Source organism: Carya illinoinensis, chromosome 11 (assembly GCF_018687715.1).
Source record: "Carya illinoinensis cultivar Pawnee chromosome 11, C.illinoinensisPawnee_v1, whole genome shotgun sequence".
NCBI lineage: Eukaryota > Viridiplantae > Streptophyta > Magnoliopsida > Fagales > Juglandaceae > Carya > Carya illinoinensis.
In genome coordinates, this window is record NC_056762.1 from 19,196,747 (window position 1) to 19,218,047 (window position 21,301).

At 52.7% G+C, this 21,301-nt stretch overlaps 70 non-coding genes across 70 annotated transcripts; all 70 read left to right on the forward strand.

The window, feature by feature from the left end:
* Positions 1-11: 11 nt before the first annotated feature.
* LOC122287345 lies at positions 12-130 on the forward strand. Its single transcript, XR_006234642.1, has one exon. It is a non-coding gene; the product is annotated as a 5S ribosomal RNA (ribosomal RNA).
* Positions 131-318: 188 nt separating this feature from the next.
* On the forward strand, positions 319-437 carry LOC122288434. Its single transcript, XR_006235695.1, has one exon. It is a non-coding gene; the product is annotated as a 5S ribosomal RNA (ribosomal RNA).
* A 189-nt stretch (positions 438-626) lies between these two features.
* Positions 627-745, forward strand: LOC122283189. Its single transcript, XR_006230668.1, has one exon. It is a non-coding gene; the product is annotated as a 5S ribosomal RNA (ribosomal RNA).
* A 178-nt stretch (positions 746-923) lies between these two features.
* LOC122288705 lies at positions 924-1,042 on the forward strand. Its single transcript, XR_006235957.1, has one exon. It is a non-coding gene; the product is annotated as a 5S ribosomal RNA (ribosomal RNA).
* Positions 1,043-1,231: 189 nt separating this feature from the next.
* LOC122285390 lies at positions 1,232-1,350 on the forward strand. Its single transcript, XR_006232728.1, has one exon. It is a non-coding gene; the product is annotated as a 5S ribosomal RNA (ribosomal RNA).
* Positions 1,351-1,539: 189 nt separating this feature from the next.
* LOC122287731 lies at positions 1,540-1,658 on the forward strand. Its single transcript, XR_006235019.1, has one exon. It is a non-coding gene; the product is annotated as a 5S ribosomal RNA (ribosomal RNA).
* A 178-nt stretch (positions 1,659-1,836) lies between these two features.
* LOC122287346 lies at positions 1,837-1,955 on the forward strand. The gene has a single exon (XR_006234643.1). It is a non-coding gene; the product is annotated as a 5S ribosomal RNA (ribosomal RNA).
* Positions 1,956-2,143: 188 nt separating this feature from the next.
* On the forward strand, positions 2,144-2,262 carry LOC122288435. Its single transcript, XR_006235696.1, has one exon. It is a non-coding gene; the product is annotated as a 5S ribosomal RNA (ribosomal RNA).
* Positions 2,263-2,451: 189 nt separating this feature from the next.
* Positions 2,452-2,570, forward strand: LOC122288287. Its single transcript, XR_006235555.1, has one exon. It is a non-coding gene; the product is annotated as a 5S ribosomal RNA (ribosomal RNA).
* A 178-nt stretch (positions 2,571-2,748) lies between these two features.
* On the forward strand, positions 2,749-2,867 carry LOC122287659. Its single transcript, XR_006234948.1, has one exon. It is a non-coding gene; the product is annotated as a 5S ribosomal RNA (ribosomal RNA).
* Positions 2,868-3,056: 189 nt separating this feature from the next.
* On the forward strand, positions 3,057-3,175 carry LOC122285391. Its single transcript, XR_006232729.1, has one exon. It is a non-coding gene; the product is annotated as a 5S ribosomal RNA (ribosomal RNA).
* A 178-nt stretch (positions 3,176-3,353) lies between these two features.
* LOC122285392 lies at positions 3,354-3,472 on the forward strand. Its single transcript, XR_006232730.1, has one exon. It is a non-coding gene; the product is annotated as a 5S ribosomal RNA (ribosomal RNA).
* A 188-nt stretch (positions 3,473-3,660) lies between these two features.
* LOC122285393 lies at positions 3,661-3,779 on the forward strand. The gene has a single exon (XR_006232731.1). It is a non-coding gene; the product is annotated as a 5S ribosomal RNA (ribosomal RNA).
* A 189-nt stretch (positions 3,780-3,968) lies between these two features.
* On the forward strand, positions 3,969-4,087 carry LOC122285394. Its single transcript, XR_006232732.1, has one exon. It is a non-coding gene; the product is annotated as a 5S ribosomal RNA (ribosomal RNA).
* A 189-nt stretch (positions 4,088-4,276) lies between these two features.
* On the forward strand, positions 4,277-4,395 carry LOC122285395. Its single transcript, XR_006232733.1, has one exon. It is a non-coding gene; the product is annotated as a 5S ribosomal RNA (ribosomal RNA).
* A 189-nt stretch (positions 4,396-4,584) lies between these two features.
* On the forward strand, positions 4,585-4,703 carry LOC122288593. The gene has a single exon (XR_006235850.1). It is a non-coding gene; the product is annotated as a 5S ribosomal RNA (ribosomal RNA).
* Positions 4,704-4,892: 189 nt separating this feature from the next.
* Positions 4,893-5,011, forward strand: LOC122287732. Its single transcript, XR_006235020.1, has one exon. It is a non-coding gene; the product is annotated as a 5S ribosomal RNA (ribosomal RNA).
* Positions 5,012-5,189: 178 nt separating this feature from the next.
* LOC122288064 lies at positions 5,190-5,308 on the forward strand. Its single transcript, XR_006235341.1, has one exon. It is a non-coding gene; the product is annotated as a 5S ribosomal RNA (ribosomal RNA).
* A 188-nt stretch (positions 5,309-5,496) lies between these two features.
* On the forward strand, positions 5,497-5,615 carry LOC122288436. The gene has a single exon (XR_006235697.1). It is a non-coding gene; the product is annotated as a 5S ribosomal RNA (ribosomal RNA).
* A 189-nt stretch (positions 5,616-5,804) lies between these two features.
* Positions 5,805-5,923, forward strand: LOC122288289. Its single transcript, XR_006235557.1, has one exon. It is a non-coding gene; the product is annotated as a 5S ribosomal RNA (ribosomal RNA).
* Positions 5,924-6,101: 178 nt separating this feature from the next.
* On the forward strand, positions 6,102-6,220 carry LOC122287661. The gene has a single exon (XR_006234950.1). It is a non-coding gene; the product is annotated as a 5S ribosomal RNA (ribosomal RNA).
* A 189-nt stretch (positions 6,221-6,409) lies between these two features.
* On the forward strand, positions 6,410-6,528 carry LOC122285396. Its single transcript, XR_006232734.1, has one exon. It is a non-coding gene; the product is annotated as a 5S ribosomal RNA (ribosomal RNA).
* Positions 6,529-6,706: 178 nt separating this feature from the next.
* LOC122285397 lies at positions 6,707-6,825 on the forward strand. Its single transcript, XR_006232735.1, has one exon. It is a non-coding gene; the product is annotated as a 5S ribosomal RNA (ribosomal RNA).
* Positions 6,826-7,013: 188 nt separating this feature from the next.
* Positions 7,014-7,132, forward strand: LOC122285398. The gene has a single exon (XR_006232736.1). It is a non-coding gene; the product is annotated as a 5S ribosomal RNA (ribosomal RNA).
* A 189-nt stretch (positions 7,133-7,321) lies between these two features.
* Positions 7,322-7,440, forward strand: LOC122285399. Its single transcript, XR_006232737.1, has one exon. It is a non-coding gene; the product is annotated as a 5S ribosomal RNA (ribosomal RNA).
* Positions 7,441-7,629: 189 nt separating this feature from the next.
* LOC122285401 lies at positions 7,630-7,748 on the forward strand. The gene has a single exon (XR_006232739.1). It is a non-coding gene; the product is annotated as a 5S ribosomal RNA (ribosomal RNA).
* A 178-nt stretch (positions 7,749-7,926) lies between these two features.
* Positions 7,927-8,045, forward strand: LOC122288252. Its single transcript, XR_006235521.1, has one exon. It is a non-coding gene; the product is annotated as a 5S ribosomal RNA (ribosomal RNA).
* A 189-nt stretch (positions 8,046-8,234) lies between these two features.
* On the forward strand, positions 8,235-8,353 carry LOC122288594. The gene has a single exon (XR_006235851.1). It is a non-coding gene; the product is annotated as a 5S ribosomal RNA (ribosomal RNA).
* A 189-nt stretch (positions 8,354-8,542) lies between these two features.
* On the forward strand, positions 8,543-8,661 carry LOC122288501. The gene has a single exon (XR_006235761.1). It is a non-coding gene; the product is annotated as a 5S ribosomal RNA (ribosomal RNA).
* Positions 8,662-8,850: 189 nt separating this feature from the next.
* LOC122287118 lies at positions 8,851-8,969 on the forward strand. Its single transcript, XR_006234425.1, has one exon. It is a non-coding gene; the product is annotated as a 5S ribosomal RNA (ribosomal RNA).
* A 189-nt stretch (positions 8,970-9,158) lies between these two features.
* On the forward strand, positions 9,159-9,277 carry LOC122283173. Its single transcript, XR_006230653.1, has one exon. It is a non-coding gene; the product is annotated as a 5S ribosomal RNA (ribosomal RNA).
* Positions 9,278-9,455: 178 nt separating this feature from the next.
* Positions 9,456-9,574, forward strand: LOC122285402. Its single transcript, XR_006232740.1, has one exon. It is a non-coding gene; the product is annotated as a 5S ribosomal RNA (ribosomal RNA).
* Positions 9,575-9,763: 189 nt separating this feature from the next.
* Positions 9,764-9,882, forward strand: LOC122285403. The gene has a single exon (XR_006232741.1). It is a non-coding gene; the product is annotated as a 5S ribosomal RNA (ribosomal RNA).
* A 189-nt stretch (positions 9,883-10,071) lies between these two features.
* Positions 10,072-10,190, forward strand: LOC122285404. Its single transcript, XR_006232742.1, has one exon. It is a non-coding gene; the product is annotated as a 5S ribosomal RNA (ribosomal RNA).
* Positions 10,191-10,368: 178 nt separating this feature from the next.
* LOC122287347 lies at positions 10,369-10,487 on the forward strand. The gene has a single exon (XR_006234644.1). It is a non-coding gene; the product is annotated as a 5S ribosomal RNA (ribosomal RNA).
* Positions 10,488-10,675: 188 nt separating this feature from the next.
* LOC122288437 lies at positions 10,676-10,794 on the forward strand. Its single transcript, XR_006235698.1, has one exon. It is a non-coding gene; the product is annotated as a 5S ribosomal RNA (ribosomal RNA).
* Positions 10,795-10,983: 189 nt separating this feature from the next.
* Positions 10,984-11,102, forward strand: LOC122288290. Its single transcript, XR_006235558.1, has one exon. It is a non-coding gene; the product is annotated as a 5S ribosomal RNA (ribosomal RNA).
* Positions 11,103-11,280: 178 nt separating this feature from the next.
* On the forward strand, positions 11,281-11,399 carry LOC122285406. Its single transcript, XR_006232743.1, has one exon. It is a non-coding gene; the product is annotated as a 5S ribosomal RNA (ribosomal RNA).
* Positions 11,400-11,588: 189 nt separating this feature from the next.
* On the forward strand, positions 11,589-11,707 carry LOC122285407. Its single transcript, XR_006232744.1, has one exon. It is a non-coding gene; the product is annotated as a 5S ribosomal RNA (ribosomal RNA).
* A 178-nt stretch (positions 11,708-11,885) lies between these two features.
* LOC122285408 lies at positions 11,886-12,004 on the forward strand. The gene has a single exon (XR_006232745.1). It is a non-coding gene; the product is annotated as a 5S ribosomal RNA (ribosomal RNA).
* A 188-nt stretch (positions 12,005-12,192) lies between these two features.
* Positions 12,193-12,311, forward strand: LOC122285409. The gene has a single exon (XR_006232746.1). It is a non-coding gene; the product is annotated as a 5S ribosomal RNA (ribosomal RNA).
* Positions 12,312-12,500: 189 nt separating this feature from the next.
* On the forward strand, positions 12,501-12,619 carry LOC122285410. The gene has a single exon (XR_006232747.1). It is a non-coding gene; the product is annotated as a 5S ribosomal RNA (ribosomal RNA).
* Positions 12,620-12,807: 188 nt separating this feature from the next.
* On the forward strand, positions 12,808-12,926 carry LOC122288438. The gene has a single exon (XR_006235699.1). It is a non-coding gene; the product is annotated as a 5S ribosomal RNA (ribosomal RNA).
* A 189-nt stretch (positions 12,927-13,115) lies between these two features.
* On the forward strand, positions 13,116-13,234 carry LOC122288291. The gene has a single exon (XR_006235559.1). It is a non-coding gene; the product is annotated as a 5S ribosomal RNA (ribosomal RNA).
* Positions 13,235-13,412: 178 nt separating this feature from the next.
* LOC122285411 lies at positions 13,413-13,531 on the forward strand. Its single transcript, XR_006232748.1, has one exon. It is a non-coding gene; the product is annotated as a 5S ribosomal RNA (ribosomal RNA).
* A 189-nt stretch (positions 13,532-13,720) lies between these two features.
* On the forward strand, positions 13,721-13,839 carry LOC122285413. Its single transcript, XR_006232750.1, has one exon. It is a non-coding gene; the product is annotated as a 5S ribosomal RNA (ribosomal RNA).
* Positions 13,840-14,017: 178 nt separating this feature from the next.
* On the forward strand, positions 14,018-14,136 carry LOC122285414. Its single transcript, XR_006232751.1, has one exon. It is a non-coding gene; the product is annotated as a 5S ribosomal RNA (ribosomal RNA).
* A 188-nt stretch (positions 14,137-14,324) lies between these two features.
* On the forward strand, positions 14,325-14,443 carry LOC122285415. The gene has a single exon (XR_006232752.1). It is a non-coding gene; the product is annotated as a 5S ribosomal RNA (ribosomal RNA).
* Positions 14,444-14,632: 189 nt separating this feature from the next.
* LOC122285416 lies at positions 14,633-14,751 on the forward strand. Its single transcript, XR_006232753.1, has one exon. It is a non-coding gene; the product is annotated as a 5S ribosomal RNA (ribosomal RNA).
* Positions 14,752-14,939: 188 nt separating this feature from the next.
* LOC122288440 lies at positions 14,940-15,058 on the forward strand. The gene has a single exon (XR_006235701.1). It is a non-coding gene; the product is annotated as a 5S ribosomal RNA (ribosomal RNA).
* Positions 15,059-15,247: 189 nt separating this feature from the next.
* LOC122288292 lies at positions 15,248-15,366 on the forward strand. The gene has a single exon (XR_006235560.1). It is a non-coding gene; the product is annotated as a 5S ribosomal RNA (ribosomal RNA).
* A 178-nt stretch (positions 15,367-15,544) lies between these two features.
* LOC122285417 lies at positions 15,545-15,663 on the forward strand. The gene has a single exon (XR_006232754.1). It is a non-coding gene; the product is annotated as a 5S ribosomal RNA (ribosomal RNA).
* A 189-nt stretch (positions 15,664-15,852) lies between these two features.
* Positions 15,853-15,971, forward strand: LOC122285418. Its single transcript, XR_006232755.1, has one exon. It is a non-coding gene; the product is annotated as a 5S ribosomal RNA (ribosomal RNA).
* A 178-nt stretch (positions 15,972-16,149) lies between these two features.
* On the forward strand, positions 16,150-16,268 carry LOC122285419. Its single transcript, XR_006232756.1, has one exon. It is a non-coding gene; the product is annotated as a 5S ribosomal RNA (ribosomal RNA).
* Positions 16,269-16,456: 188 nt separating this feature from the next.
* LOC122285420 lies at positions 16,457-16,575 on the forward strand. The gene has a single exon (XR_006232757.1). It is a non-coding gene; the product is annotated as a 5S ribosomal RNA (ribosomal RNA).
* Positions 16,576-16,764: 189 nt separating this feature from the next.
* Positions 16,765-16,883, forward strand: LOC122285422. The gene has a single exon (XR_006232758.1). It is a non-coding gene; the product is annotated as a 5S ribosomal RNA (ribosomal RNA).
* A 188-nt stretch (positions 16,884-17,071) lies between these two features.
* LOC122288441 lies at positions 17,072-17,190 on the forward strand. The gene has a single exon (XR_006235702.1). It is a non-coding gene; the product is annotated as a 5S ribosomal RNA (ribosomal RNA).
* A 189-nt stretch (positions 17,191-17,379) lies between these two features.
* Positions 17,380-17,498, forward strand: LOC122285423. The gene has a single exon (XR_006232759.1). It is a non-coding gene; the product is annotated as a 5S ribosomal RNA (ribosomal RNA).
* Positions 17,499-17,686: 188 nt separating this feature from the next.
* Positions 17,687-17,805, forward strand: LOC122288442. The gene has a single exon (XR_006235703.1). It is a non-coding gene; the product is annotated as a 5S ribosomal RNA (ribosomal RNA).
* Positions 17,806-17,994: 189 nt separating this feature from the next.
* LOC122283171 lies at positions 17,995-18,113 on the forward strand. The gene has a single exon (XR_006230651.1). It is a non-coding gene; the product is annotated as a 5S ribosomal RNA (ribosomal RNA).
* A 178-nt stretch (positions 18,114-18,291) lies between these two features.
* LOC122285425 lies at positions 18,292-18,410 on the forward strand. Its single transcript, XR_006232761.1, has one exon. It is a non-coding gene; the product is annotated as a 5S ribosomal RNA (ribosomal RNA).
* Positions 18,411-18,599: 189 nt separating this feature from the next.
* On the forward strand, positions 18,600-18,718 carry LOC122288608. Its single transcript, XR_006235864.1, has one exon. It is a non-coding gene; the product is annotated as a 5S ribosomal RNA (ribosomal RNA).
* Positions 18,719-18,907: 189 nt separating this feature from the next.
* On the forward strand, positions 18,908-19,026 carry LOC122285426. The gene has a single exon (XR_006232762.1). It is a non-coding gene; the product is annotated as a 5S ribosomal RNA (ribosomal RNA).
* A 189-nt stretch (positions 19,027-19,215) lies between these two features.
* On the forward strand, positions 19,216-19,334 carry LOC122287448. The gene has a single exon (XR_006234742.1). It is a non-coding gene; the product is annotated as a 5S ribosomal RNA (ribosomal RNA).
* Positions 19,335-19,512: 178 nt separating this feature from the next.
* On the forward strand, positions 19,513-19,631 carry LOC122285427. Its single transcript, XR_006232763.1, has one exon. It is a non-coding gene; the product is annotated as a 5S ribosomal RNA (ribosomal RNA).
* Positions 19,632-19,819: 188 nt separating this feature from the next.
* On the forward strand, positions 19,820-19,938 carry LOC122288443. The gene has a single exon (XR_006235704.1). It is a non-coding gene; the product is annotated as a 5S ribosomal RNA (ribosomal RNA).
* Positions 19,939-20,127: 189 nt separating this feature from the next.
* On the forward strand, positions 20,128-20,246 carry LOC122288293. Its single transcript, XR_006235561.1, has one exon. It is a non-coding gene; the product is annotated as a 5S ribosomal RNA (ribosomal RNA).
* Positions 20,247-20,424: 178 nt separating this feature from the next.
* LOC122285428 lies at positions 20,425-20,543 on the forward strand. Its single transcript, XR_006232764.1, has one exon. It is a non-coding gene; the product is annotated as a 5S ribosomal RNA (ribosomal RNA).
* Positions 20,544-20,732: 189 nt separating this feature from the next.
* Positions 20,733-20,851, forward strand: LOC122288444. The gene has a single exon (XR_006235705.1). It is a non-coding gene; the product is annotated as a 5S ribosomal RNA (ribosomal RNA).
* Positions 20,852-21,040: 189 nt separating this feature from the next.
* On the forward strand, positions 21,041-21,159 carry LOC122288294. Its single transcript, XR_006235562.1, has one exon. It is a non-coding gene; the product is annotated as a 5S ribosomal RNA (ribosomal RNA).
* Positions 21,160-21,301: the final 142 nt, after the last annotated feature.

Consider the following 21,301-nt stretch of genomic DNA (forward strand, 5'->3'; position numbering starts at 1 on the left):
GGTAGCATGATGGGTGCGATCATACCAGCACTAATGCACCGGATCCCATCAGAACTCCGCAGTTAAGCGTGCTTGGGCGAGAGTAGTACTAGGATGGGTGACCTCCTGGGAAGTCCTCGTGTTGCACCTCCCTTTTAATTTTTACCGCATCTCTGGTCGGATGGACCGGAACGAGAACCAGGGAATGGATTTTTAGGAAAATCGCACCGACCCCATCGCGTAGCAATGGGTATCGGTCAGATCGCCGGTTGGCATGAGATAGGCAGGGTGCGGCTAGGTCGTAATAGGATTATATTAGTTTTTCGCTGGTAGCATGATGGGTGCGATCATACCAGCACTAATGCACCGGATCCCATCAGAACTCCGCAGTTAAGCGCGCATGGGCGAGAGTAGTACTAGGATGGGTGACCTCCTGGGAAGTCCTCGTGTTGCACCCCCCCTTTTTATTTTTACCGCATCTCCGGTCGGATGGACCGGAACGACAACCGGGCAATGGATTCTTAGGAAAATCGCACCGACCCCATCGCGTAGCAATGGGTATCGATCAGATCGCCGGTTGGCATGGGATAGGCATGGTGCGGCTAGGTCGTAATAGGATTATATTAGTTTTTCGCTGGTAGCATGATGGGTGCGATCATAGCAGCACTAATGCACCGGATCCCATCAGAACCCCGCAGTTAAGCGTGCTTGGGCGAGAGTAGTACTAGGATGGGTGACCTCCTGGGAAGTCCTCGTGTTGCACCCCCCCTTTTTATTTTTACCGCATCTCCGGTCGGATGGACCGGAACGACAACCGGGCAATGGATTCTTAGGAAAATCGCACCGACCCCATCGCTATCAATCAGATCGCCGGTTGGCATGGGATAGGCAGGGTGCGGCTAGGTCGTAATAGGATTATATTAGTTTTTCGCTGGTAGCATGATGGGTGGGATCATACCAGCACTAATGCACCAGATCCCATCAGAACTCCGCAGTTAAGCGTGCTTGGGCGAGAGTAGTACTAGGATGGGTGACCTCCTGGGAAGTCCTCGTGTTGCACCCCCCCTTTTAATTTTTACCGCATCTCTGGTCGGATGGACCGGAACGAGAACCAGGGAATGGATTTTTAGGAAAATCGCACCGACCCCATCGCGTAGCAATGGGTATCGGTCAGATCGCCGGTTGGCATGAGATAGGCAGGGTGCGGCTAGGTCGTAATAGGATTATATTAGTTTTTCGCTGGTAGCATGATGGGTGCGATCATACCAGCACTAATGCACCGGATCCCATCAGAACTCCGCAGTTAAGCGTGCTTGGGCGAGAGTAGTACTAGGATGGGTGACCTCCTGGGAAGTCCTCGTGTTGCACCCCACCTTTTTATTTTTACCGCATCTCCGGTCGGATGAACCGGAACGACAACCGGGCAATGGATTCTTAGGAAAATCGCACCGACCCCATCGCGTAGCAATGGGTATCGATCAGATCGCCGGTTGGCATGGGATAGGCATGGTGCGGCTAGGTCGTAATAGGATTATATTAGTTTTTCGCTGGTAGCATGATGGGTGCGATCATACCAGCACTAATGCACCGGATCCCATCAGAACTCCGCAGTTAAGCGTGCTTGGGCGAGAGTAGTATTAGGATGGGTGACCTCCTGGGAAGTCCTCGTGTTGCACCCCCCCTTTTTATTTTTACCGCATCTCCGGTCGGATGGACCGGAACGACAACCGGGCAATGGATTCTTAGGAAAATCGCACCGACCCCATCGCTATCAATCAGATCGCCAGTTGGCATGGGATAGGCAGGGTGCGGCTAGGTCGTAATAGGATTATATTAGTTTTTCGCTGGTAGCATGATGGGTGCGATCATACCAGCACTAATGCACCGGATCCCATCAGAACTCCGCAGTTAAGCGTGCTTGGGCGAGAGTAGTACTAGGATGGGTGACCTCCTGGGAAGTCCTCGTGTTGCACCTCCCTTTTAATTTTTACCGCATCTCTGGTCGGATGGACCGGAACGAGAACCAGGGAATGGATTTTTAGGAAAATCGCACCGACCCCATCGCGTAGCAATGGGTATCGGTCAGATCGCCGGTTGGCATGAGATAGGCAGGGTGCGGCTAGGTCGTAATAGGATTATATTAGTTTTTCGCTGGTAGCATGATGGGTGCGATCATACCAGCACTAATGCACCGGATCCCATCAGAACTCCGCAGTTAAGCGCGCATGGGCGAGAGTAGTACTAGGATGGGTGACCTCCTGGGAAGTCCTCGTGTTGCACCCCCCCTTTTTATTTTTACCGCATCTCCGGTCGGATGGACCGGAACGACAACCGGGCAATGGATTCTTAGGAAAATCGCACCGACCCCATCGCGTAGCAATGGGTATCGATCAGATCGCCGGTTGGCATGGGATAGGCATGGTGCGGCTAGGTCGTAATAGGATTATATTAGTTTTTCGCTGGTAGCATGATGGGTGCGATCATAGCAGCACTAATGCACCGGATCCCATCAGAACTCCGCAGTTAAGCGTGCTTGGGCGAGAGTAGTACTAGGATGGGTGACCTCCTGGGAAGTCCTCGTGTTGCACCCCCCCTTTTTATTTTTACCGCATCTCCGGTCGGATGGACCGGAACGACAACCGGGCAATGGATTCTTAGGAAAATCGCACCGACCCCATCGCTATCAATCAGATCGCCGGTTGGCATGGGATAGGCAGGGTGCGGCTAGGTCGTAATAGGATTATATTAGTTTTTCGCTGGTAGCATGATGGGTGCGATCATACCAGCACTAATGCACCAGATCCCATCAGAACTCCGCAGTTAAGCGTGCTTGGGCGAGAGTAGTACTAGGATGGGTGACCTCCTGGGAAGTCCTCGTGTTGCACCCCCCCTTTTTATTTTTACCGCATCTCCGGTCGGATGGACCGGAACGACAACCGGGCAATGGATTCTTAGGAAAATCGCACCGACCCCATCGCATAGCGATGGGTATCGATCAGATCGCCGGTTGGCATGGGATAGGCATGGTGCGGCTAGGTCGTAATAGGATTATATTAGTTTTTCGCTGGTAGCATGATGGGTGCGATCATACCAGCACTAATGCACCGGATCCCATCAGAACTCCGCAGTTAAGCGTGCTTGGGCGAGAGTAGTACTAGGATGGGTGACCTCCTGGGAAGTCCTCGTGTTGCACCCCCCCTTTTTATTTTTACCGCATCTCGGGTCGGATGGACCGGAACGACAACCGGGCAATGGATTCTTAGGAAAATCGCACCGACCCCATCGCTATCAATCAGATCGCCGGTTGGCATGGGATAGGCAGGGTGCGGCTAGGTCGTAATAGGATTATATTAGTTTTTCGCTGGTAGCATGATGGGTGCGATCATACCAGCACTAATGCACCGGATCCCATCAGAACTCCGCAGTTAAGCGTGCTTGGGCGAGAGTAGTACTAGGATGGGTGACCTCCTGGGAAGTCCTCGTGTTGCACCCCCCTTTTAATTTTTACCGCATCTCTGGTCGGATGGACCGGAACGAGAACCAGGGAATGGATTTTTAGGAAAATCGCACCGACCCCATCGCGTAGCAATGGGTATCGGTCAGATCGCCGGTTGGCATGAGATAGGCAGGGTGCGGCTAGGTCGTAATAGGATTATATTAGTTTTTCGCTGGTAGCATGATGGGTGCGATCATACCAGCACTAATGCACCGGATCCCATCAGAACTCCGCAGTTAAGCGTGCTTGGGCGAGAGTAGTACTAGGATGGGTGACCTCCTGGGAAGTCCTCGTGTTGCACCCCCCCTTTTTATTTTTACCGCATCTCCGGTCGGATGGACCGGAACGACAACCGGGCAATGGATTCTTAGGAAAATCGCACCGACCCCATCGCGTAGCGATGGGTATCGATCAGATCGCCGGTTGGCATGGGATAGGCATGGTGCGGCTAGGTCGTAATAGGATTATATTAGTTTTTCGCTGGTAGCATGATGGGTGCGATCATACCAGCACTAATGCACCGGATCCCATCAGAACTCCGCAGTTAAGCGTGCTTGGGCGAGAGTAGTACTAGGATGGGTGACCTCCTGGGAAGTCCTCGTGTTGCACCCCCCCTTTTAATTTTTACCGCATCTCTGGTCGGATGGACCGGAACGAGAACCAGGGAATGGATTTTTAGGAAAATCGCACAGACCCCATCGCGTAGCAATGGGTATCGGTCAGATCGCCGGTTGGCATGAGATAGGCAGGGTGCGGCTAGGTCGTAATAGGATTATATTAGTTTTTCGCTGGTAGCATGATGGGTGCGATCATACCAGCACTAATGCACCGGATCCCATCAGAACTCCGCAGTTAAGCGTGCTTGGGCGAGAGTAGTACTAGGATGGGTGACCTCCTGGGAAGTCCTCGTGTTGCACCCCCCCTTTTTATTTTTACCGCATCTCCGGTCGGATGGACCGGAACGACAACCGGGCAATGGATTCTTAGGAAAATCGCACCGACCCCATCGCGTAGCGATGGGTATCGATCAGATCGCCGGTTGGCATGGGATAGGCAGGGTGCGGCTAGGTCGTAATAGGATTATATTAGTTTTTCGCTGGTAGCATGATGGGTGCGATCATACCAACACTAATGCACCGGATCCCATTAGAACTCCGCAGTTAAGCGTGCTTGGGCGAGAGTAGTACTAGGATGGGTGACCTCCTGGGAAGTCCTCGTGTTGCACCCCCCCTTTTTATTTTTACCGTATCTCCGGTCGGATGGACCGGAACGAGAACCGGGCAATGGATTCTTAGGAAAATCGCACCGACCCCATCGCGTAGCAATGGGTATCGATCAGATCGCCGGTTGGCATGGGATAGGCATGGTGCGGCTAGGTCGTAATAGGATTATATTAGTTTTTCGCTGGTAGCATGATGGGTGCGATCATACCAGCACTAATGCACCGGATCCCATCAGAACTCCGCAGTTAAGCGTGCTTGGGCGAGAGTAGTATTAGGATGGGTGACCTCCTGGGAAGTCCTCGTGTTGCACCCCCCCTTTTTATTTTTACCGCATCTCCGGTCGGATGGACCGGAACGACAACCGGGCAATGGATTCTTAGGAAAATCGCACCGACCCCATCGCTATCAATCAGATCGCCAGTTGGCATGGGATAGGCAGGGTGCGGCTAGGTCGTAATAGGATTATATTAGTTTTTCGCTGGTAGCATGATGGGTGCGATCATACCAGCACTAATGCACCGGATCCCATCAGAACTCCGCAGTTAAGCGTGCTTGGGCGAGAGCAGTACTAGGATGGGTGACCTCCTGGGAAGTCCTCGTGTTGCACCTCCCTTTTAATTTTTACCGCATCTCTGGTCGGATGGACCGGAACGAGAACCAGGGAATGGATTTTTAGGAAAATCGCACCGACCCCATCGCGTAGCAATGGGTATCGGTCAGATCGCCGGTTGGCATGAGATAGGCAGGGTGCGGCTAGGTCGTAATAGGATTATATTAGTTTTTCGCTGGTAGCATGATGGGTGCGATCATACCAGCACTAATGCACCGGATCCCATCAGAACTCCGCAGTTAAGCGCGCATGGGCGAGAGTAGTACTAGGATGGGTGACCTCCTGGGAAGTCCTCGTGTTGCACCCCCCCTTTTTATTTTTACCGCATCTCCGGTCGGATGGACCGGAACGACAACCGGGCAATGGATTCTTAGGAAAATCGCACCGACCCCATCGCGTAGCAATGGGTATCGATCAGATCGCCGGTTGGCATGGGATAGGCATGGTGCGGCTAGGTCGTAATAGGATTATATTAGTTTTTCGCTGGTAGCATGATGGGTGCGATCATAGCAGCACTAATGCACCGGATCCCATCAGAACTCCGCAGTTAAGCGTGCTTGGGCGAGAGTAGTACTAGGATGGGTGACCTCCTGGGAAGTCCTCGTGTTGCACCCCCCCTTTTTATTTTTACCGCATCTCCGGTCGGATGGACCGGAACGACAACCGGGCAATGGATTCTTAGGAAAATCGCACCGACCCCATCGCTATCAATCAGATCGCCGGTTGGCATGGGATAGGCAGGGTGCGGCTAGGTCGTAATAGGATTATATTAGTTTTTCGCTGGTAGCATGATGGGTGCGATCATACCAGCACTAATGCACCAGATCCCATCAGAACTCCGCAGTTAAGCGTGCTTGGGCGAGAGTAGTACTAGGATGGGTGACCTCCTGGGAAGTCCTCGTGTTGCACCCCCCCTTTTTATTTTTACCGCATCTCCGGTCGGATGGACCGGAACGACAACCGGGCAATGGATTCTTAGGAAAATCGCACCGACCCCATCGCATAGCGATGGGTATCGATCAGATCGCCGGTTGGCATGGGATAGGCATGGTGCGGCTAGGTCGTAATAGGATTATATTAGTTTTTCGCTGGTAGCATGATGGGTGCGATCATACCAGCACTAATGCACCGGATCCCATCAGAACTCCGCAGTTAAGCGTGCTTGGGCGAGAGTAGTACTAGGATGGGTGACCTCCTGGGAAGTCCTCGTGTTGCACCCCCCCTTTTTATTTTTACCGCATCTCGGGTCGGATGGACCGGAACGACAACCGGGCAATGGATTCTTAGGAAAATCGCACCGACCCCATCGCTATCAATCAGATCGCCGGTTGGCATGGGATAGGCAGGGTGCGGCTAGGTCGTAATAGGATTATATTAGTTTTTCGCTGGTAGCATGATGGGTGCGATCATACCAGCACTAATGCACCGGATCCCATCAGAACTCCGCAGTTAAGCGTGCTTGGGCGAGAGTAGTACTAGGATGGGTGACCTCCTGGGAAGTCCTCGTGTTGCACCCCCCTTTTAATTTTTACCGCATCTCTGGTCGGATGGACCGGAACGAGAACCAGGGAATGGATTTTTAGGAAAATCGCACCGACCCCATCGCGTAGCAATGGGTATCGGTCAGATCGCCGGTTGGCATGAGATAGGCAGGGTGCGGCTAGGTCGTAATAGGATTATATTAGTTTTTCGCTGGTAGCATGATGGGTGCGATCATACCAGCACTAATGCACCGGATCCCATCAGAACTCCGCAGTTAAGCGTGCTTGGGCGAGAGTAGTACTAGGATGGGTGACCTCCTGGGAAGTCCTCGTGTTGCACCCCCCCTTTTTATTTTTACCGCATCTCCGGTCGGATGGACCGGAACGACAACCGGGCAATGGATTCTTAGGAAAATCGCACCGACCCCATCGCGTAGCGATGGGTATCGATCAGATCGCCGGTTGGCATGGGATAGGCATGGTGCGGCTAGGTCGTAATAGGATTATATTAGTTTTTCGCTGGTAGCATGATGGGTGCGATCATACCAGCACTAATGCACCGGATCCCATCAGAACTCCGCAGTTAAGCGTGCTTGGGCGAGAGTAGTACTAGGATGGGTGACCTCCTGGGAAGTCCTCGTGTTGCACCCCCCCTTTTAATTTTTACCGCATCTCTGGTCGGATGGACCGGAACGAGAACCAGGGAATGGATTTTTAGGAAAATCGCACAGACCCCATCGCGTAGCAATGGGTATCGGTCAGATCGCCGGTTGGCATGAGATAGGCAGGGTGCGGCTAGGTCGTAATAGGATTATATTAGTTTTTCGCTGGTAGCATGATGGGTGCGATCATACCAGCACTAATGCACCGGATCCCATCAGAACTCCGCAGTTAAGCGTGCTTGGGCGAGAGTAGTACTAGGATGGGTGACCTCCTGGGAAGTCCTCGTGTTGCACCCCCCCTTTTTATTTTTACCGCATCTCCGGTCGGATGGACCGGAACGACAACCGGGCAATGGATTCTTAGGAAAATCGCACCGACCCCATCGCTATCAATCAGATCGCCAGTTGGCATGGGATAGGCAGGGTGCGGCTAGGTCGTAATAGGATTATATTAGTTTTTCGCTGGTAGCATGATGGGTGCGATCATACCAGCACTAATGCACCGGATCCCATCAGAACTCCGCAGTTCAGCGTGCTTGGGCGAGAGTAGTACTAGGATGGGTGACCTCCTGGGAAGTCCTCGTGTTGCACCCCCCCTTTTTATTTTTACCGCATCTCCGGTCGGAAGGACCGGAACGAGAACCGGGCAATGGATTCTTAGGAAAATCGCACCGACCCCATCGCGTAGCGATGGGTATCGATCAGATCGCCGGTTGGCATGGGATAGGCAGGGTGCGGCTAGGTCGTAATAGGATTATATTAGTTTTTCGCTGGTAGCATGATGGGTGCGATCATACCAACACTAATGCACCGGATCCCATTAGAACTCCGCAGTTAAGCGTGCTTGGGCGAGAGTAGTACTAGGATGGGTGACCTCCTGGGAAGTCCTCGTGTTGCACCCCCCCTTTTTATTTTTACCGTATCTCCGGTCGGATGGACCGGAACGAGAACCGGGCAATGGATTCTTAGGAAAATCGCACCGACCCCATCGCGTAGCAATGGGTATCGATCTGATCGCCGGTTGGCATGGGATAGGCAGGGTGCGGCTAGGTCGTAATAGGATTATATTAGTTTTTCGCTGGTAGCATGATGGGTGAGATCATACCAGCACTAATGCACCGGATCCCATCAGAACTCCGCAGTTAAGCGTGCTTGGGCGAGAGTAGTACTAGGATGGGTGACCTCCTGGGAAGTCCTCGTGTTGCACCCCCCTTTTTTATTTTTACCGCATCTCCGGTCGGATGGACCGGAACGAGAACCGGGCAATGGATTCTTAGGAAAATCGCACCGACCCCATCGCGTAGCAATGGGTATCGATCAGATCGCCGGTTGGCATGGGATAGGCAGGGTGCGGCTAGGTCGTAATAGGATTATATTAGTTTTTCGCTGGTAGCATGATGGGTGCGATCATACCAGCACTAATGCACCGGATCCCATCAGAACTCCGCAGTTAAGCGTGCTTGGGCGAGAGTAGTACTAGGATGGGTGACCTCGTGGGAAGTCCTCGTGTTGCACCCCCCCTTTTTATTTTTACCGCATCTCCGGTCGGATGGACCGGAACGACAACCGGGCAATGGATTCTTAGGAAAATCGCACCGACCCCATCGCGTAGCAATGGGTATCGATCAGATCGCCGGTTGGCATGGGATAGGCATGGTGCGGCTAGGTCGTAATAGGATTATATTAGTTTTTCGCTGGTAGCATGATGGGTGCGATCATACCAGCACTAATGCAACGGATCCCATCAGAACTCCGCAGTTAAGCGTGCTTGGGCGAGAGTAGTACTAGGATGGGTGACCTCCTGGGAAGTACTCGTGTTGCCCCCCCCCTTTTTATTTTTACCGCATCTCCGGTCGGATGGACCGGAACGACAACCGGGCAATGGATTCTTAGGAAAATCGCACCGACCCCATCGCTATCAATCAGATCGCCAGTTGGCATGGGATAGGCAGGGTGCGGCTAGGTCGTAATAGGATTATATTAGTTTTTCGCTGGTAGCATGATGGGTGCGATCATACCAGCACTAATGCACCGGATCCCATCAGAACTCCGCAGTTAAGCGTGCTTGGGCGAGAGTAGTACTAGGATGGGTGACCTCCTGGGAAGTCCTCGTGTTGCACCCCCCCTTTTAATTTTTACCGCATCTCTGGTCGGATGGACCGGAACGAGAACCAGGGAATGGATTTTTAGGAAAATCGCACCGACCCCATCGCGTAGCAATGGGTATCGGTCAGATCGCCGGTTGGCATGAGATAGGCAGGGTGCGGCTAGGTCGTAATAGGATTATATTAGTTTTTCGCTGGTAGCATGATGGGTGCGATCATACCAGCACTAATGCACCGGATCCCATCAGAACTCCGCAGTTAAGCGTGCTTGGGCGAGAGTAGTACTAGGATGGGTGACCTCCTGGGAAGTCCTCGTGTTGCACCCCACCTTTTTATTTTTACCGCATCTCCGGTCGGATGAACCGGAACGACAACCGGGCAATGGATTCTTAGGAAAATCGCACCGACCCCATCGCGTAGCAATGGGTATCGATCAGATCGCCGGTTGGCATGGGATAGGCATGGTGCGGCTAGGTCGTAATAGGATTATATTAGTTTTTCGCTGGTAGCATGATGGGTGCGATCATACCAGCACTAATGCACCGGATCCCATCAGAACTCCGCAGTTAAGCGTGCTTGGGCGAGAGTAGTACTAGGATGGGTGACCTCCTGGGAAGTCCTCGTGTTGCACCCCCCCTTTTTATTTTTACCGCATCTCCGGTCGGATGGACCGGAACGACAACCGGGCAATGGATTCTTAGGAAAATCGCACCGACCCCATCGCTATCAATCAGATCGCCAGTTGGCATGGGATAGGCAGGGTGCGGCTAGGTCGTAATAGGATTATATTAGTTTTTCGCTGGTAGCATGATGGGTGCGATCATACCAGCACTAATGCACCGGATCCCATCAGAACTCCGCAGTTAAGCGTGCTTGGGCGAGAGTAGTACTAGGATGGGTGACCTCCTGGGAAGTCCTCGTGTTGCACCTCCCTTTTAATTTTTACCGCATCTCTGGTCGGATGGACCGGAACGAGAACCAGGGAATGGATTTTTAGGAAAATCGCACCGACCCCATCGCGTAGCAATGGGTATCGGTCAGATCGCCGGTTGGCATGAGATAGGCAGGGTGCGGCTAGGTCGTAATAGGATTATATTAGTTTTTCGCTGGTAGCATGATGGGTGCGATCATACCAGCACTAATGCACCGGATCCCATCAGAACTCCGCAGTTAAGCGCGCATGGGCGAGAGTAGTACTAGGATGGGTGACCTCCTGGGAAGTCCTCGTGTTGCACCCCCCCTTTTTATTTTTACCGCATCTCCGGTCGGATGGACCGGAACGACAACCGGGCAATGGATTCTTAGGAAAATCGCACCGACCCCATCGCGTAGCAATGGGTATCGATCAGATCGCCGGTTGGCATGGGATAGGCATGGTGCGGCTAGGTCGTAATAGGATTATATTAGTTTTTCGCTGGTAGCATGATGGGTGCGATCATAGCAGCACTAATGCACCGGATCCCATCAGAACTCCGCAGTTAAGCGTGCTTGGGCGAGAGTAGTACTAGGATGGGTGACCTCCTGGGAAGTCCTCGTGTTGCACCCCCCCTTTTTATTTTTACCGCATCTCCGGTCGGATGGACCGGAACGACAACCGGGCAATGGATTCTTAGGAAAATCGCACCGACCCCATCGCTATCAATCAGATCGCCGGTTGGCATGGGATAGGCAGGGTGCGGCTAGGTCGTAATAGGATTATATTAGTTTTTCGCTGGTAGCATGATGGGTGCGATCATACCAGCACTAATGCACCGGATCCCATCAGAACTCCGCAGTTAAGCGTGCTTGGGCGAGAGTAGTACTAGGATGGGTGACCTCCTGGGAAGTCCTCGTGTTGCACCCCCCCTTTTTATTTTTACCGCATCTCCGGTCGGATGGACCGGAACGACAACCGGGCAATGGATTCTTAGGAAAATCGCACCGACCCCATCGCGTAGCGATGGGTATCGATCAGATCGCCGGTTGGCATGGGATAGGCATGGTGCGGCTAGGTCGTAATAGGATTATATTAGTTTTTCGCTGGTAGCATGATGGGTGCGATCATACCAGCACTAATGCACCGGATCCCATCAGAACTCCGCAGTTAAGCGTGCTTGGGCGAGAGTAGTACTAGGATGGGTGACCTCCTGGGAAGTCCTCGTGTTGCACCCCCCCTTTTTATTTTTACCGCATCTCCGGTCGGATGGACCGGAACGACAACCGGGCAATGGATTCTTAGGAAAATCGCACCGACCCCATCGCTATCAATCAGATCGCCGGTTGGCATGGGATAGGCAGGGTGCGGCTAGGTCGTAATAGGATTATATTAGTTTTTCGCTGGTAGCATGATGGGTGCGATCATACCAGCACTAATGCACCGGATCCCATCAGAACTCCGCAGTTAAGCGTGCTTGGGCGAGAGTAGTACTAGGATGGGTGACCTCCTGGGAAGTCCTCGTGTTGCACCCCCCTTTTAATTTTTACCGCATCTCTGGTCGGATGGACCGGAACGAGAACCAGGGAATGGATTTTTAGGAAAATCGCACCGACCCCATCGCGTAGCAATGGGTATCGGTCAGATCGCCGGTTGGCATGAGATAGGCAGGGTGCGGCTAGGTCGTAATAGGATTATATTAGTTTTTCGCTGGTAGCATGATGGGTGCGATCATACCAGCACTAATGCACCGGATCCCATCAGAACTCCGCAGTTAAGCGTGCTTGGGCGAGAGTAGTACTAGGATGGGTGACCTCCTGGGAAGTCCTCGTGTTGCACCCCCCCTTTTTATTTTTACCGCATCTCCGGTCGGATGGACCGGAACGACAACCGGGCAATGGATTCTTAGGAAAATCGCACCGACCCCATCGCGTAGCGATGGGTATCGATCAGATCGCCGGTTGGCATGGGATAGGCATCGTGCGGCTAGGTCGTAATAGGATTATATTAGTTTTTCGCTGGTAGCATGATGGGTGCGATCATACCAGCACTAATGCACCGGATCCCATCAGAACTCCGCAGTTAAGCGTGCTTGGGCGAGAGTAGTACTAGGATGGGTGACCTCCTGGGAAGTCCTCGTGTTGCACCCCCCTTTTAATTTTTACCGCATCTCTGGTCGGATGGACCGGAACGAGAACCAGGGAATGGATTTTTAGGAAAATCGCACCGACCCCATCGCGTAGCAATGGGTATCGGTCAGATCGCCGGTTGGCATGAGATAGGCAGGGTGCGGCTAGGTCGTAATAGGATTATATTAGTTTTTCGCTGGTAGCATGATGGGTGCGATCATACCAGCACTAATGCACCGGATCCCATCAGAACTCCGCAGTTAAGCGCGCATGGGCGAGAGTAGTACTAGGATGGGTGACCTCCTGGGAAGTCCTCGTGTTGCACCCCCCCTTTTTATTTTTACCGCATCTCCGGTCGGATGGACCGGAACGACAACCGGGCAATGGATTCTTAGGAAAATCGCACCGACCCCATCGCGTAGCAATGGGTATCGATCAGATCGCCGGTTGGCATGGGATAGGCATGGTGCGGCTAGGTCGTAATAGGATTATATTAGTTTTTCGCTGGTAGCATGATGGGTGCGATCATAGCAGCACTAATGCACCGGATCCCATCAGAACTCCGCAGTTAAGCGTGCTTGGGCGAGAGTAGTACTAGGATGGGTGACCTCCTGGGAAGTCCTCGTGTTGCACCCCCCCTTTTTATTTTTACCGCATCTCCGGTCGGATGGACCGGAACGACAACCGGGCAATGGATTCTTAGGAAAATCGCACCGACCCCATCGCTATCAATCAGATCGCCGGTTGGCATGGGATAGGCAGGGTGCGGCTAGGTCGTAATAGGATTATATTAGTTTTTCGCTGGTAGCATGATGGGTGCGATCATACCAGCACTAATGCACCGGATCCCATCAGAACTCCGCAGTTAAGCGTGCTTGGGCGAGAGTAGTACTAGGATGGGTGACCTCCTGGGAAGTCCTCGTGTTGCACCCCCCCTTTTTATTTTTACCGCATCTCCGGTCGGATGGACCGGAACGACAACCGGGCAATGGATTCTTAGGAAAATCGCACCGACCCCATCGCGTAGCGATGGGTATCGATCAGATCGCCGGTTGGCATGGGATAGGCATGGTGCGGCTAGGTCGTAATAGGATTATATTAGTTTTTCGCTGGTAGCATGATGGGTGCGATCATACCAGCACTAATGCACCGGATCCCATCAGAACTCCGCAGTTAAGCGTGCTTGGGCGAGAGTAGTACTAGGATGGGTGACCTCCTGGGAAGTCCTCGTGTTGCACCCCCCCTTTTTATTTTTACCGCATCTCCGGTCGGATGGACCGGAACGACAACCGGGCAATGGATTCTTAGGAAAATCGCACCGACCCCATCGCTATCAATCAGATCGCCGGTTGGCATGGGATAGGCAGGGTGCGGCTAGGTCGTAATAGGATTATATTAGTTTTTCGCTGGTAGCATGATGGGTGCGATCATACCAGCACTAATGCACCGGATCCCATCAGAACTCCGCAGTTAAGCGTGCTTGGGCGAGAGTAGTACTAGGATGGGTGACCTCCTGGGAAGTCCTCGTGTTGCACCCCCCTTTTAATTTTTACCGCATCTCTGGTCGGATGGACCGGAACGAGAACCAGGGAATGGATTTTTAGGAAAATCGCACCGACCCCATCGCGTAGCAATGGGTATCGGTCAGATCGCCGGTTGGCATGAGATAGGCAGGGTGCGGCTAGGTCGTAATAGGATTATATTAGTTTTTCGCTGGTAGCATGATGGGTGCGATCATACCAGCACTAATGCACCGGATCCCATCAGAACTCCGCAGTTAAGCGTGCTTGGGCGAGAGTAGTACTAGGATGGGTGACCTCCTGGGAAGTCCTCGTGTTGCACCCCCCCTTTTTATTTTTACCGCATCTCCGGTCGGATGGACCGGAACGACAACCGGGCAATGGATTCTTAGGAAAATCGCACCGACCCCATCGCGTAGCGATGGGTATCGATCAGATCGCCGGTTGGCATGGGATAGGCATCGTGCGGCTAGGTCGTAATAGGATTATATTAGTTTTTCGCTGGTAGCATGATGGGTGCGATCATACCAGCACTAATGCACCGGATCCCATCAGAACTCCGCAGTTAAGCGTGCTTGGGCGAGAGTAGTACTAGGATGGGTGACCTCCTGGGAAGTCCTCGTGTTGCACCCCCCTTTTAATTTTTACCGCATCTCTGGTCGGATGGACCGGAACGAGAACCAGGGAATGGATTTTTAGGAAAATCGCACCGACCCCATCGCGTAGCAATGGGTATCGGTCAGATCGCCGGTTGGCATGAGATAGGCAGGGTGCGGCTAGGTCGTAATAGGATTATATTAGTTTTTCGCTGGTAGCATGATGGGTGCGATCATACCAGCACTAATGCACCGGATCCCATCAGAACTCCGCAGTTAAGCGCGCATGGGCGAGAGTAGTACTAGGATGGGTGACCTCCTGGGAAGTCCTCGTGTTGCACCCCCCCTTTTTATTTTTACCGCATCTCCGGTCGGATGGACCGGAACGACAACCGGGCAATGGATTCTTAGGAAAATCGCACCGACCCCATCGCGTAGCAATGGGTATCGATCAGATCGCCGGTTGGCATGGGATAGGCATGGTGCGGCTAGGTCGTAATAGGATTATATTAGTTTTTCGCTGGTAGCATGATGGGTGCGATCATAGCAGCACTAATGCACCGGATCCCATCAGAACTCCGCAGTTAAGCGTGCTTGGGCGAGAGTAGTACTAGGATGGGTGACCTCCTGGGAAGTCCTCGTGTTGCACCCCCCCTTTTTATTTTTACCGCATCTCCGGTCGGATGGACCGGAACGACAACCGGGCAATGGATTCTTAGGAAAATCGCACCGACCCCATCGCTATCAATCAGATCGCCGGTTGGCATGGGATAGGCAGGGTGCGGCTAGGTCGTAATAGGATTATATTAGTTTTTCGCTGGTAGCATGATGGGTGCGATCATACCAGCACTAATGCACCGGATCCCATCAGAACTCCGCAGTTAAGCGTGCTTGGGCGAGAGTAGTACTAGGATGGGTGACCTCCTGGGAAGTCCTCGTGTTGCACCCCCCCTTTTTATTTTTACCGCATCTCCGGTCGGATGGACCGGAACGACAACCGGGCAATGGATTCTTAGGAAAATCGCACCGACCCCATCGCGTAGCGATGGGTATCGATCAGATCGCCGGTTGGCATGGGATAGGCATGGTGCGGCTAGGTCGTAATAGGATTATATTAGTTTTTCGCTGGTAGCATGATGGGTGCGATCATACCAGCACTAATGCACCGGATCCCATCAGAACTCCGCAGTTAAGCGTGCTTGGGCGAGAGTAGTACTAGGATGGGTGACCTCCTGGGAAGTCCTCGTGTTGCACCCCCCCTTTTTATTTTTACCGCATCTCCGGTCGGATGGACCGGAACGACAACCGGGCAATGGATTCTTAGGAAAATCGCACCGACCCCATCGCTATCAATCAGATCGCCGGTTGGCATGGGATAGGCAGGGTGCGGCTAGGTCGTAATAGGATTATATTAGTTTTTCGCTGGTAGCATGATGGGTGCGATCATACCAGCACTAATGCACCGGATCCCATCAGAACTCCGCAGTTAAGCGTGCTTGGGCGAGAGTAGTACTAGGATGGGTGACCTCCTGGGAAGTCCTCGTGTTGCACCCCCCTTTTAATTTTTACCGCATCTCTGGTCGGATGGACCGGAACGAGAACCAGGGAATGGATTTTTAGGAAAATCGCACCGACCCCATCGCGTAGCAATGGGTATCGGTCAGATCGCCGGTTGGCATGAGATAGGCAGGGTGCGGCTAGGTCGTAATAGGATTATATTAGTTTTTCGCTGGTAGCATGATGGGTGCGATCATACCAGCACTAATGCACCGGATCCCATCAGAACTCCGCAGTTAAGCGTGCTTGGGCGAGAGTAGTACTAGGATGGGTGACCTCCTGGGAAGTCCTCGTGTTGCACCCCCCCTTTTTATTTTTACCGCATCTCCGGTCGGATGGACCGGAACGACAACCGGGCAATGGATTCTTAGGAAAATCGCACCGACCCCATCGCGTAGCGATGGGTATCGATCAGATCGCCGGTTGGCATGGGATAGGCATCGTGCGGCTAGGTCGTAATAGGATTATATTAGTTTTTCGCTGGTAGCATGATGGGTGCGATCATACCAGCACTAATGCACCGGATCCCATCAGAACTCCGCAGTTAAGCGTGCTTGGGCGAGAGTAGTACTAGGATGGGTGACCTCCTGGGAAGTCCTCGTGTTGCACCCCCCTTTTAATTTTTACCGCATCTCTGGTCGGATGGACCGGAACGAGAACCAGGGAATGGATTTTTAGGAAAATCGCACCGACCCCATCGCGTAGCAATGGGTATCGGTCAGATCGCCGGTTGGCATGAGATAGGCAGGGTGCGGCTAGGTCGTAATAGGATTATATTAGTTTTTCGCTGGTAGCATGATGGGTGCGATCATACCAGCACTAATGCACCGGATCCCATCAGAACTCCGCAGTTAAGCGCGCATGGGCGAGAGTAGTACTAGGATGGGTGACCTCCTGGGAAGTCCTCGTGTTGCACCCCCCCTTTTTATTTTTACCGCATCTCCGGTCGGATGGACCGGAACGACAACCGGGCAATGGATTCTTAGGAAAATCGCACCGACCCCATCGCGTAGCGATGGGTATCGATCAGATCGCCGGTTGGCATGGGATAGGCATGGTGCGGCTAGGTCGTAATAGGATTATATTAGTTTTTCGCTGGTAGCATGATGGGTGCGATCATACCAGCACTAATGCACCGGATCCCATCAGAACTCCGCAGTTAAGCGTGCTTGGGCGAGAGTAGTACTAGGATGGGTGACCTCCTGGGAAGTCCTCGTGTTGCACCCCCCTTTTAATTTTTACCGCATCTCTGGTCGGATGGACCGGAACGAGAACCAGGGAATGGATTTTTAGGAAAATCGCACCGACCCCATCGCGTAGCAATGGGTATCGGTCAGATCGCCGGTTGGCATGAGATAGGCAGGGTGCGGCTAGGTCGTAATAGGATTATATTAGTTTTTCGCTGGTAGCATGATGGGTGCGATCATACCAGCACTAATGCACCGGATCCCATCAGAACTCCGCAGTTAAGCGCGCATGGGCGAGAGTAGTACTAGGATGGGTGACCTCCTGGGAAGTCCTCGTGTTGCACCCCCCCTTTTTATTTTTACCGCATCTCCGGTCGGATGGACCGGAACGACAACCGGGCAATGGATTCTTAGGAAAATCGCACCGACCCCATCGCGTAGCAATGGGTATCGATCAGATCGCCGGTTGGCATGGGATAGGCATGGTGCGGCTAGGTCGTAATAGGATTATATTAGTTTTTCGCTGGTAGCATGATGGGTGCGATCATAGCAGCACTAATGCACCGGATCCCATCAGAACTCCGCAGTTAAGCGCGCTTGGGCGAGAGTAGTACTAGGATGGGTGACCTCCTGGGAAGTCCTCGTGTTGCACCCCCCCTTTTTATTTTTACCGCATCTCCGGTCGGATGGACCGGAACGACAACCGGGCAATGGATTCTTAGGAAAATCGCACCGACCCCATCGCTATCAATCAGATCGCCGGTTGGCATGGGATAGGCAGGGTGCGGCTACGTCGTAATAGGATTATATTAGTTTTTCGCTGGTAGCATGATGGGTGCGATCATACCAGCACTAATGCACCGGATCCCATCAGAACTCCGCAGTTAAGCGTGCTTGGGCGAGAGTAGTACTAGGATGGGTGACCTCCTGGGAAGTCCTCGTGTTGCACCCCCCCTTTTAATTTTTACCGCATCTCTGGTCGGATGGACCGGAACGAGAACCAGGGAATGGATTTTTAGGAAAATCGCACCGACCCCATCGCGTAGCAATGGGTATCGGTCAGATCGCCGGTTGGCATGAGATAGGCAGGGTGCGGCTAGGTCGTAATAGGATTATATTAGTTTTTCGCTGGTAGCATGATGGGTGCGATCATACCAGCACTAATGCACTGGATCCCATCAGAACTCCGCAGTTAAGCGTGCTTGGGCGAGAGTAGTACGAGGATGGGTGACCTCCTGGGAAGTCCTCGTGTTGCACCCCCCCTTTTTATTTTTACCGCATCTCCGGTCGGATGGACCGGAACGACAACCGGGCAATGGATTCTTAGGAAAATCGCACCGACCCCATCGCGTAGCAATGGGTATCGATCAGATCGCCGGTTGGCATGGGATAGGCATGGTGCGGCTAGGTCGTAATAGGATTATATTAGTTTTTCGCTGGTAGCATGATGGGTGCGATCATACCAGCACTAATGCACCGGATCCCATCAGAACTCCGCAGTTAAGCGTGCTTGGGCGAGAGTAGTACTAGGATGGGTGACCTCCTGGGAAGTCCTCGTGTTGCACCCCCCCTTTTTATTTTTACCGCATCTCCGGTCGGATGGACCGGAACGACAACCGGGCAATGGATTCTTAGGAAAATCGCACCGACCCCATCGCGTAGCGATGGGTATCGATCAGATCGCCGGTTGGCATGGGATAGGCATGGTGCGGCTAGGTCGTAATAGGATTATATTAGTTTTTCGCTGGTAGCATGATGGGTGCGATCATACCAGCACTAATGCACCGGATCCCATCAGAACTCCGCAGTCAAGCGTGCTTGGGCGAGAGTAGTACTAGGATGGGTGACCTCCTGGGAAGTCCTCGTGTTGCACCCCCCCTTTTTATTTTTACCGCATCTCCGGTCGGATGGACCGGAACGACAACCGGGCAATGGATTCTTAGGAAAATCGCACCGACCCCATCGCTATCAATCAGATCGCCAGTTGGCATGGGATAGGCAGGGTGCGGCTAGGTCGTAATAGGATTATATTAGTTTTTCGCTGGTAGCATGATGGGTGCGATCATACCAGCACTAATGCACCGGATCCCATCAGAACTCCGCAGTTAAGCGTGCTTGGGCGAGAGTAGTACTAGGATGGGTGACCTCCTGGGAAGTCCTCGTGTTGCACCCCCCTTTTAATTTTTACCGCATCTCTGGTCGGATGGACCGGAACGAGAACCAGGGAATGGATTTTTAGGAAAATCGCACCGACCCCATCGCGTAGCAATGGGTATCGGTCAGATCGCCGGTTGGCATGAGATAGGCAGGGTGCGGCTAGGTCGTAATAGGATTATATTAGTTTTTCGCTGGTAGCATGATGGGTGCGATCATACCAGCACTAATGCACCGGATCCCATCAGAACTCCGCAGTTAAGCGCGCATGGGCGAGAGTAGTACTAGGATGGGTGACCTCCTGGGAAGTCCTCGTGTTGCACCCCCCCTTTTTATTTTTACCGCATCTCCGGTCGGATGGACCGGAACGACAACCGGGCAATGGATTCTTAGGAAAATCGCACCGACCCCATCGCGTAGCAATGGGTATCGATCAGATCGCCGGTTGGCATGGGATAGGCATGGTGCGGCTAGGTCGTAATAGGATTATATTAGTTTTTCGCTGGTAGCATGATGGGTGCGATCATAGCAGCACTAATGCACCGGATCCCATCAGAACTCCGCAGTTAAGCGTGCTTGGGCGAGAGTAGTACTAGGATGGGTGACCTCCTGGGAAGTCCTCGTGTTGCACCCCCCCTTTTTATTTTTACCGCATCTCCGGTCGGATGGACCGGAACGACAACCGGGCAATGGATTCTTAGGAAAATCGCACCGACCCCATCGCTATCAATCAGATCGCCGGTTGGCATGGGATAGGCAGGGTGCGGCTACGTCGTAATAGGATTATATTAGTTTTTCGCTGGTAGCATGATGGGTGCGATCATACCAGCACTAATGCACCGGATCCCATCAGAACTCCGCAGTTAAGCGTGCTTGGGCGAGAGTAGTACTAGGATGGGTGACCTCCTGGGAAGTCCTCGTGTTGCACCCCCCCTTTTAATTTTTACCGCATCTCTGGTCGGATGGACCGGAACGAGAACCAGGGAATGGATTTTTAGGAAAATCGCACCGACCCCATCGCGTAGCAATGGGTATCGGTCAGATCGCCGGTTGGCATGAGATAGGCAGGGTGCGGCTAGGTCGTAATAGGATTATATTAGTTTTTCGCTGGTAGCATGATGGGTGCGATCATACCAGCACTAATGCACCGGATCCCATCAGAACTCCGCAGTTAAGCGCGCATGGGCGAGAGTAGTACTAGGATGGGTGACCTCCTGGGAAGTCCTCGTGTTGCACCCCCCCTTTTTATTTTTACCGCATCTCCGGTCGGATGGACCGGAACGACAACCGGGCAATGGATTCTTAGGAAAATCGCACCGACCCCATCGCGTAGCAATGGGTATCGATCAGATCGCCGGTTGGCATGGGATAGGCATGGTGCGGCTAGGTCGTAATAGGATTATATTAGTTTTTCGCTGGTAGCATGATGGGTGCGATCATAGCAGCACTAATGCACCGGATCCCATCAGAACTCCGCAGTTAAGCGTGCTTGGGCGAGAGTAGTACTAGGATGGGTGACCTCCTGGGAAGTCCTCGTGTTGCACCCCCCCTTTTTATTTTTACCGCATCTCCGGTCGGATGGACCGGAACGACAACCGGGCAATGGATTCTTAGGAAAATCGCACCGACCCCATCGCTATCAATCAGATCGCCGGTTGGCATGGGATAGGCAGGGTGCGGCTACGTCGT